At 36.6% G+C, this 10,965-nt stretch overlaps 1 protein-coding gene across 3 annotated transcripts in view; it reads right to left on the bottom strand.

Moving 5' to 3' along the window:
• Positions 1–10,965, bottom strand: part of lingo1a (leucine rich repeat and Ig domain containing 1a) — a 157,270-nt gene that overhangs the window by 112,817 nt on the left and 33,488 nt on the right. The window lies entirely within an intron of this gene.

Here is a 10,965-nt window from a genome sequence, read left to right as displayed (position 1 = left end):
TCAGAATTAGTTTAGGCAATAATCTTAATTAATTCAATCAATGATTTGAATTCAATCTCTTAACATGCATAAAACCAAACGTAAAGAACCAGAGCGTGTGTTATAGTTTTGTCAGGACAATTTTAGATTTAGACTAAGATGTTATTGTCACAAATGTGTAAACGCAAACGTCCCACAGATGTGGGGGGAGGGGTAATATAAAAAATAGTGGTTACAAACCATTTTTATAAATCCTAAATTCAGATACTTATTCTTTGTAATGTGAGAAAAGTATTGATATTAAAATTGTTTGCACCTGATTGTATGTTTTTTCTTTCATAGTGCGATTTTTGGGGAATTGTATTGAATCCAATTAGGGTCAATTTGACCCGCTCCAACAAGGCCGTACCCAGAAATCGAACAGTGCATGAGGGTAAAAGTGCCCGCATTATGCTACTTTAAAGGCTCCTAATGTTGTTTTGGACGTCTCCTACAACAGGTTTACATGCATCCAAGGTCAAAAAACACTTTAATTTTCTCATAATATACATTGCATCACCTCTTTTCTTACAGTGTCTGAAACGGTTGAACGGAAATTTGTCTACTCTGCTCTGATTGGTCAGAATGCCTAGCCTGACGTCATCATACTCAATTCTAGTCAGAATATGAGTCTGATACTGCTCCATTGGGCTGTGATTATGGGGCGCATTTCAACCGAACCAGGAAAGAAAATGCCTCTGCACTCAATTGGATAGACCTACAACCAATCAGAGCGTACGGAGTAAGTGCCGTATGTTGAGCGACGCATAGTAGTCAACAGAACTCAACTGCACGCACGCTGGAAGAAGTAGAAGAAGAAGATGAGTGTAAACGATCTTTGCTCTGTGTTGTAAAAAAATTTAAAGATATACAGAGTACTTACCAACATGATCATCATTTTTGAGAGAAATAGTAAAGGTGAACAAGTTATCCGTTTAGGATTAGAAAGAATTCAACCCAAGCGCTCTTTGGTGATGTGAATGCTTATGTTACTGATGATCATCTGTCCATCATCGTATAAAGCCCGCCCTGACAATTTGATTGGTCCAAACAGCTCTGGTTCAAGCATTGTTGCTCCACAACAGATCAAGTCCAGACCGAACTTCCCAACCTCAAATGTTGTGGGCGGGGCTAAATTCGGCTGGCATCCAGGCTACAGAATGCCTAGTCTGTTGTGATTGGTCTTCTCTGCTCTGATTGGTCAGAATGCCTAGTCTGTTGTGATTGGTCTTCTCTGCTCTGATTGGTCAGAATGCCTAGTCTGTTGTGATTGGTCTTCTCTGCTCTGATTGGTCAGAATGCCTAGTCTGTTGTGATTGGTCTACTCTGCTCTGATTGGTCAGTCTGCCCAGTCTGTTGTGATTTGTCTACTCTATCCATTACCATATCTGAACTTCAGTTCTGCAGCATTTTCCCGTCATGTCGACAACATGAACCAAACTCTTCCAGGCCTCAGCTACGTTTCAGACAGTTCAGCATTGGTTCTTTCTTTTGGGAGACATTAACTCCATTTACCGTGAACTTTGAAACTTTGCAGATGTTTTATATTCACAAACAGCTATATTACACACAACATGAAAGGTAAAATAAAAAAAAATGCTGAAAAAATGAATTAAAACAAAATTTCATTAAAACCAAATCCATAACATGATCCCATGATGGGAACCCTTAAGGTTCAATATAGAACCATTTCTTCCAAAGTGTATAGCGTGAAAAGATCATAAAAACAGAAATCCCACAGTGTGCGCCAGGCTTAAGGGTTTCCTCTGTCATTCCCGTTGGGCTTCAGATATCCCATAATGTGCTACAGCTGTTTGGTGAAGCAGCCTGTAATGACACGAGGTGGCCGCTCGTTTCGGTGTAACGACGCACATTCTGCTGTTTACATGGTTCTGGCCCATTACCTCGAGAGATTTCAAGAGATCGGCTTTATTATTGTGCAGAAAAGCAACAATGACCTTTGTTTTTTTCTTCTTCTGGAGAAGCCACTGTCATGGGTTTATGTGACCGCATAAACAGGGAAACATCAATGTAATTATTACAATCACCTTCAGTCAGACTCATAATGAAGTGTGACTAATTAGCTCCCAGACAGAGTTTGAACTGGCGTTTGTATTTGACACGCTGACTCCGTCGAGCATCACAACCGCTGCGATACGGATTATACGCCCGCACTTAAATAATCACTGAGGAAAAACTGGGAAAATTACAACTGGATAAAGTTAAAGGGGTTGTTTTCAAATGAAGTCTACAGATCACATCGCAATTTAGTTTTACTTGACCATTTTCCACCCTTTCTTTGACCAAAGTTCCTTTCAGGCTTTGAAACACCTCTCGGGCAGCTTTTTCAGTCCTGCAAGTGCATGGATAGGGAAACACCAAATTCTCCAAAGTTGTTCACCAAGCTAACTATTCAATTTCATATTTGAAGTCACCAAAAAAAATCTGACAACAATTGTCTCATAAATTTTGTTTCTAAATGCTCAAATCATGACAAAAAAATGATTTTTTTCAGCAAGTGCGCTTCAGGCAGAGGTGGAAAGAGTAACAACATTTTCAACTCAAGTAAAAGTACTATTACTTCAATGACATTTTACTTAAGTACAAGTAAAAGTACCAGTCTAAAAATTTACTCAAGTAAAAGTAAAAAGTAGTTCATTTAAAATGTACTCAGAGTAAAAGTTACTGAGTTACTTTTTAACAGTGGGGTGGGGGACTCTCTCGTGTAGGGTTGTAATAGAATGAGGTTTTCACGATATGAAAACATCAGTTTCACAGCATCATGGTATTAATTATTTAATAAATAAACTGTATTTTTAAATTATGGTTATTATCACCAGTTAAAATGTCGTTAAATTAATGGAAACATTTTTTTTATTAAAATTTCAATAAAACATGTCTAACGAACTAAAGTAAATCAATTATTATGAATTAGATTAACAACTTTAAGAATAATAGAGTCCTATGACATTTTATTTTTATGATTTAATACAAATACATTAGCCTACCAAAACGGTGGTAATCAAATAAAATGTAACAAACTTTTATTCTTTCATTTTTTTGGCCAAGCGCTTCAAAACAGTTTTACTAAATTAAACAATGGATTTAAAAATATATTCTTACATAATGTTTAAATGATGTATTATTTTGACAAGTATTCTATTGTAGGCCTACAATAGTGATATATTTCTGTCACAATTTCATCTAAACCAAACGTTTATTTTGACCTGTTTCAGAGTGTATTTGACAATGGTTTTTAATAAAATGAAATGAAAATGCTCATTAGGGGGTCTCAGATCAGCTCTGGAAATGTTCAGGTCCAAATATGGTTTGTGGGATGTTAAACACCACAAGCATCGCGTACTTGAGTATGTATAGGCTAGTAGACGAAACGGCGCTGCTCATTCACACAGAGACAGAACAAGCAGATCATATATTTAAATAGCAGTGTTTTGAGCTTTAATATTCACAGACCATGTCACGATTTGATTTATTGTACAGCTCTATTTTCGATGTATTCATTCATCCATCAGTTTGCGTGTTTTACGTGACATCTGCATTATACTGTAAATTAAAATGTCATGTCTGGATTCCGGGATTCCCTCTGCATCACTGAAAACATTCAGCCTTAAGTTAAAAACGTACCTTTATCCACACAGAGGGATGGTGTTCCCGAAGATGTTCTATGTGTTTCCTCCTTTGCATCAACATTTTTTTGCTAATTTGATATCCTCCAGGACAACACCCGGCTATTTTTTGTCTATATCCAAAGTATTTCCATACTATCCAGGGGTTCACAATGGCGTTTCGCTTTCGCTTTCAGCTGGGTCTGACGTCTGTCTTGTCCGTCCGTCTCCATCTTTTTGTTTTTCGTGTTTGTTCTCCCTTCTTCAATTCAATGCAGTCGTTTCCGGATCGCGGTTTTCCCCCCATTTGTAGTAATTAGTAATTAATCAGTAATGGATGTGGTTTAAAATGTAGCGAAGTACAATACTTCAAACAAAACATACTTAAGTAAAAGTAAAATTACAGATTTTTAAAACTACTTACAAAAGTAGAAGTACACAGAAAAACTACTCAATTACAATAATGCAAGTAAATGTAATTCGTTACTTTCCACCTCTGGCTTCAGGACACTGACTGTTTCTATCACTTTTAATGGCAACTGCAGTGACACAAGGACTTCACCAATTGGAGATTGCCTCTAGAAGGAGAGACTTGTTCCGCCATATTGCAAGTTGCACTGTGATCCTCGAAAAGACTGTTTGTGAAGCCGTTTCATACCTATACAGGATAACTGCTCTCTCTGGATCAGCGGCAGAGCCAATGTAGATCTGAATGTTCCGGAGGGATTTTGTCAAAGGTTTAATAGACACAGGAATAAGATAGTGTGTGTTTGAAATCACAATCTTTTAACATTATTCGTGCAGCTCTACTGGAAACCAGGACAAGACTACTCATTTGGAAAATGTTTTTTTTTTGCATTGTGACGTAAAAACCCACGACTGTCTAACACTAAAGTCATTTGATTCGTCGTAATTGCCTTGCGTTATCTCACAATTACATTTCACTACTAATGCACAATATGTTCACAAGCTGTATATCTAAAGTTCTAGCTATGATCCATGTAGTTGAACTGTCTGCTACTGTACCTTTAAGAAATGTAAATGAAATTTGATGAATGCGATCTCCACTTATCGGTGTAGTCGTTCATCAGGACGATCCCTGAAAACTGATGTAAATCAGCAATCATCTGCACTGTAGCAAAAGATTTTTGGATAATTGGAGTGTGTTTTACAAGAAAGTACTATTTCAGTGTTTCTGGTTCAAAATTTCATGGGTTACTTGCTCTTGCTTTGCAATCATTTGTGAAATCTTCAAGCAATTTCTGAGTGAAAATTAGCTGTGTTTCCACTGCCCGGCCAAAAGCGAGTGTTCTAGTGTATGCCAGGCTTGATCGGGCCTCATTGGGGCTTCCTCGGGGCCATTGGCCAGGGGTTTTTCGGCCTGCCGAATACCTTGGTCCAAAGCGGGCCAACTGGGGCTTGAGCAGTGGTCATGAACAGAGGCTCAGAGTTATCTGAGTCAGGAGACGGTCAACACCGCTGCTCATTTCCCATTTTAATATATCAGGCTACCAGCTAACTTCAACGTTTAAGATATTTAAAACAATTTTCAGCTCAAAACTCACTTCCAAACCGCAGCGTTGTTTATGGGAAGCCCCGCCCTCACTGGAGTCTCATTGGATGTCACAACTATGAGCTCATTAACACACTGAAACAAAATGGTGTAGTATTTACTTTGTCTGTTTAATATCTAAAAGTGGCTATTGTGTCAGTCTACTAATACTCTAACACTTTATTTTGATGCTCCAACAACAGACATTCTACTGACTACAAGTACCTTGACAACTACAACAGACATTCTACTGACTACAAGTACATTTACAACTACAACAGACATTCTACTGACTACAAGTACCTTTACAACTACAACAGACATTCTACTGACTACAAGTACCTTTACAACTACAACAGACATTCTACTGACTACACGTACCTTTACAACTACAACAGACATTCTACTGACTACAAGTACCTTTACAACTACAACAGACATTCTACTGACTACACGTACCTTTACAACCCGTTCCTGCAGATTTGCACTATTCAACATTAGGAAGATTAGACCCTTCCTATCAGATCATGCCACACAACTACTGGTACAAGCTCTTGTTCTCTCCAGACTGGACTACTGCAATGCTCTTCTAGCGGGCCTTCCGGCATGCACTATCAAACCCTTGCAACTGATCCAGAATGCAGCGGCGAGGTTGGTCTTTAGTGAGCCGAAGAGAGCACACGTCACGCCTCTCTTCATCAATCTGCACTGGCTACCAATAGCCGCTCGCATTAAATTCAAGGCACTGGTGCTCGCCTTCAAAACATCCACTGGCTCTGCACCAATATACCTAAACTCGCTCGTTCAGACTTACACACCCTCCAGGAACTTGCGTTCTGCCAGTGAACGACGCCTTGTGGTGCCATACCAGAGAGGCATGAAATCGCTGTCACGGACCTTTTCCTGGACCGTTCCCACCTGGTGGAATGACCTGCCTATCTCAATTCGTGCGGCCGAGTCTGTAGCCATTTTCAAAAAAACGTCTAAAGACACATCTTTGCCAGCAACACCTGACCGATCGAGAATAGCACTTATCATTCTATTCATTGTCTGTCTGTCTAATTTATTTATTAAAAAAACAAAAACTAAAAAATTCTGTTCTGTTCTGTGCTAGATTAACTGAGACTTGTTACAGCACTTGCATATTGTTGATATTGTTGCCCTTGGACTGCTCTAGCTGCTTCTATTGCCCTCATTTGTAAGTCGCTTTGGATAAAAGCGTCTGCTAAATGACTAAATGTAAATGTACAACTACAACAGACATTCTACTGACTACAAGTACCTTTACGACTAAAACAGACATTCTACTGACTACAAGTACCTTTACGACTACAACAGACATTCTACTGACTACAAGTACCTTTACAACTACAACAGACATTCTACTGACTACAAGTACATTTACAACTACAACATACATTCTACTGACTACAAGTACCTTTACAACTACAACAGACATTCTACTGACTACAAGTACATTTACAACTACAACATACATTCTACTGACTACAAGTAACTTTACAACTACAACAGACATTCTACTGACTACAAGTACCTTTACGACTACAACAGACATTCTACTGACTACAAGTACCTTTACAACTACAACAGACATTCTACTGACTACAAGTACATTTACAACTACAACATACATTCTACTGACTACAAGTAACTTTACAACTACAACAGACATTCTACTGACTACAAGTACATTTACAACTACAACATACATTCTACTGACTACAAGTAACTTTACAACTACAACAGACATTCTACTGACTACACGTACATTTACAACTACAACATACATTCTACTGACTACAAGTACCTTTACAACTTCAACAGACATTCTACTGACTACACGTACATTTACAACTACAACAGACATTCTACTGACTACAAGTACCTTTACAACTACAACAGACATTCTACTGACTACAAGTACCTTTACAACTACAACAGACATTCTACTGACTACAAGTACCTTTACAACTACAACAGACATTCTACTGACTACAAGTACCTTTACAACTACAACAGACATTCTACTGACTACAAGTACATTTACAACTACAACAGACATTCATACTATTCAGACTTTGTAACTACATGTCAACTTACTCTCAGGGTATTTATAGACTATCTGTTTCATATCTGCCAAAACTTTGTTATTGGTGGTCCCCCAACAGACATTCTGCTGACCACAAGTAACTTTGCAACTACATATCATCCTATTCTACGAACCCAAACACAGAACCCTAACCGAACAGTTTACAACAGTCTAATAATACACAAATGAGAATTAGTTGACATATAGTTGAAAAGGTAATTATAGTTAGTAGAATGTCTAAAGTGGACCATTGAAATAAAATGTAACCAAACTCTGTTTCTATTTAGTCCATGCTATTAAAAAAAAAGCTTTTTTCAATACCAAAACCTACAGTATTTATAGTGTATTCTTTACCAAAAACAGTCAGAAGTGGCCTAAAGACAGCAGAAGGGTTGTGTCTGCACATCTAATGTTTAAAGGCTTTTAAATAAAACACGTGTGATTATTTCACACTCGTAGTTCTTAAGCAGATTTTGCTCTCGGGATGTGTAATGTGTGAGGTCATACAGAGGTTATAAAGGATTATGTCACAGACGGTTTATGAGGCTTTTTGCCCTTTTAGGTTACTATTAATATTCGAAAGGGCATTTTTAAAAATATTAATTTATGAAATTACAGTCGTGAACAGATGTTGGGGATTTTAACCTGCAACGAGTTACTCTATTTAATTAACACTGAGTTGGAAAATTGCTCTTGAACCGTGAGCTCAGCGCTTATTAATGGAGAGTGATTTTTTCCAGATGGAGGGTTTAGTTGAGACATAGATCAGACTGAGAGGTGATTTCTAATGTAACCCTGAATAGTTCATACTCAGCAGATACTCCCACTGTAATGTTAGTACGACGGAGCGCAGTTTGACACAAGTTAATAGAGCGTTACAGGAGGCTGGTTAAGCTCATTTCTCCTGGACGACACCCGGAGCTCCTCCATGGCAAATCAACTGAATACGCTGACTGAAATACAAAACAGAAATGTTCATAAAATAAATATTGATATTTAGAATATAAATGTCTTTAGGGTACATATAAAATATGATTATATTTGTAAGCAATATTTACATCATCAGATTGATTTACCTCATCCTCATCTTGATTGAAAACTTTGTCATTGCAATGCATTCTGGGATTGTCTTATTTAACAGCTAATTGATGTGAGTTTTGCAAAATACTCGATGATCTAGAGAGCTTAAAACTTTTATGTATATTACACAATTTAAGGCATTTGACACAATATTTACTCAAAAACATGTGAAAAACTGTTATATATTTAATTTATATTTAGTAAGTTTATTACTTTAGTTAGTATTAGTTTAATATAATTAATGAAATTATGATCAGTTTTATTATGATAAGAATTATGTTTTAGTTTTATATTTCCATTTTTATTTTAGTTACATTTGTAGTAATTTTGTTGTGCTTTATTTTCAAATTAATTTTAACCTCAGTTTTAACCTTCAAGTTAAACCTAGAAATGTTTCCTTAACTAAAGCTGAAAAAAAAAGAAAATATATATATATATATATTATATATATATATACATTTTTTTATTTTTTATTTTTTATATACATTTCAGTTAACGTTTATTTTAAGTACCGAAAATTTTGTTTTGTATGATTTTCTTTTTGGAAAAATCCAAAGTCTATTGATATATTATTTCGAGAGATATTTTGTTAAGTACGTTTTTTGTTTATAATCAAATCCTGCCCAATCATGCAATTAAAAAAAAATACATAAATATATAAATAAATTTAAAAATTTAACTAAATTTGGCAACTATTTTTGTTGTACAGTAAAAGCAGCTTTCTGAAGCCCTTTCTATCTTGGAGTAAAAAATAAAAAATCCCATAATTATCTTTTTTATTTTTATGTTTGATATATATATATATATATATATATATATATATATATATATATATATATATATATATATATATATATATATATATATATATATATATATATATATATATATATATATATCAAAGTCTAAGCAACTCAATCAAGGTATTTCATAAAACAGGATAACAGCCTTTGTGTCGGGAATGAGCCTGCATTGTCTAAAAACCCATCTAGATAGGAAGCTCGCTCGGATTTGGAACAGCGTCTGTCTTTGCTCGGGCTGTTAATGAGCTGAATTCAATCACCTCTTTCTGATTGCAGGGGGCTGGAGGTGAGACAGGAAGACGTGCGACAGCATTTCTTATTCGTACCAGAATCTCCACAACCATTTCATTACCAAAGCACTTCAAAAGCAATCAGCTCTGACGGCAGAGGTTTCAAAGGTGCGTTCACCCAAGGATACGCTCGCTTTTGTAGAGCTTCATGCAAAACGCCATCAAAACACCAGCTGAAAAACAAAAGGAGAGCTCAATACGACTGGCCACTGCATTTCTCAATACAGCTTAGATAACGACATTAAAATAAACTCCCGTAATGAGATTATGAGTGAAACAGGATGTTCAATGGGAATTTGAACTTGGTGACGTGAGTCTGAAAGTAAAGTCATTTCGGAGGAAAGCTATTTTAATCAGATTATGAAGACAAAGTAGAGTCAATTTTGATTTCATGTTGACTTAAACTATTCCCATTGCTTTAATAATCAGTCACTCATTTATTTGTTTACTCACTTGTTTCTTTTAGGCATTATTTGACTGATTATGATGAATTTGTCTGTCTCTTTCACTCTCGCATTAGACCGAAATCCCATATTAATTCTGACAGAGAAAATGGGGTGGGGACATTTTTTAATCACGAAGGTAATTAAAATAATATAGTTCTACAATTGAGAGAGAGAGAGAGAGAGAGAGAGAGAGAGAGTGAGATGACAAGATAGTGTTTACAGATTGTCTTGTTTATATGATTTCATGAGTGCATTAGTATTAATATTGTGCATTAGTAGTGGAATTTAATTGTGAGATAACGCAAGGCAATTACGACGAATCAAATGACTTTAGTGTTAGACAGTAAGTCGTTCAGGTAGTGTTTGTGGGTGTTTACGTCACAATGCAAAAAATCATTTTCCTAATGAGTAGTCTTGGTTTCCAGTAGAGCTGCACGAATAATGTTAAAAGATTGTGATCTCAAACACACACACACACACACACACACACACACACACACACACACACACACACACACACACACACACACACACACACACACACACACACACACACACACACACACACACACACACACACACACACACACACACACACACACACACACACACACACACACACACACACACACACACACACACACACACACACACACACACACACACACACACAATCTTATTCCTGTGTCTATTAAACCTTTGACAAAATCCCACCGGGAACATTCAGATCTACATTGGCTCTGCCGCTGATCCAGAGAGAGCAGTTATCCTGTATAGGTATGAAACAGCCTGTCTTTTTGAGGATCACAGTATCATTTCTGTGTTACAATAATTCAAATGATCACAGAAGTACTGGGATAAAAGTGCATAGTTCAGATGTCAACGCTTATAAATATGGTCACATTCGAAATCGAGCAAATCACCTTTTGAAAGACCTTAACTTGACTCGTGATTACATTGTTACACCAATAGATGGCGACAAGTGACTTTCGACAAAATGTATTTATCAGTAGCTAGAGTTCAAGCCACCAATTTTTATT

This window comes from Gobio gobio (assembly GCF_949357685.1).
Source record: "Gobio gobio genome assembly, chromosome: 25".
Lineage (NCBI taxonomy): Eukaryota > Metazoa > Chordata > Actinopteri > Cypriniformes > Gobionidae > Gobio > Gobio gobio.
Note: the sequence above shows the minus strand (reverse complement) of the source record. Positions and strands in the feature narration are given on the sequence as shown.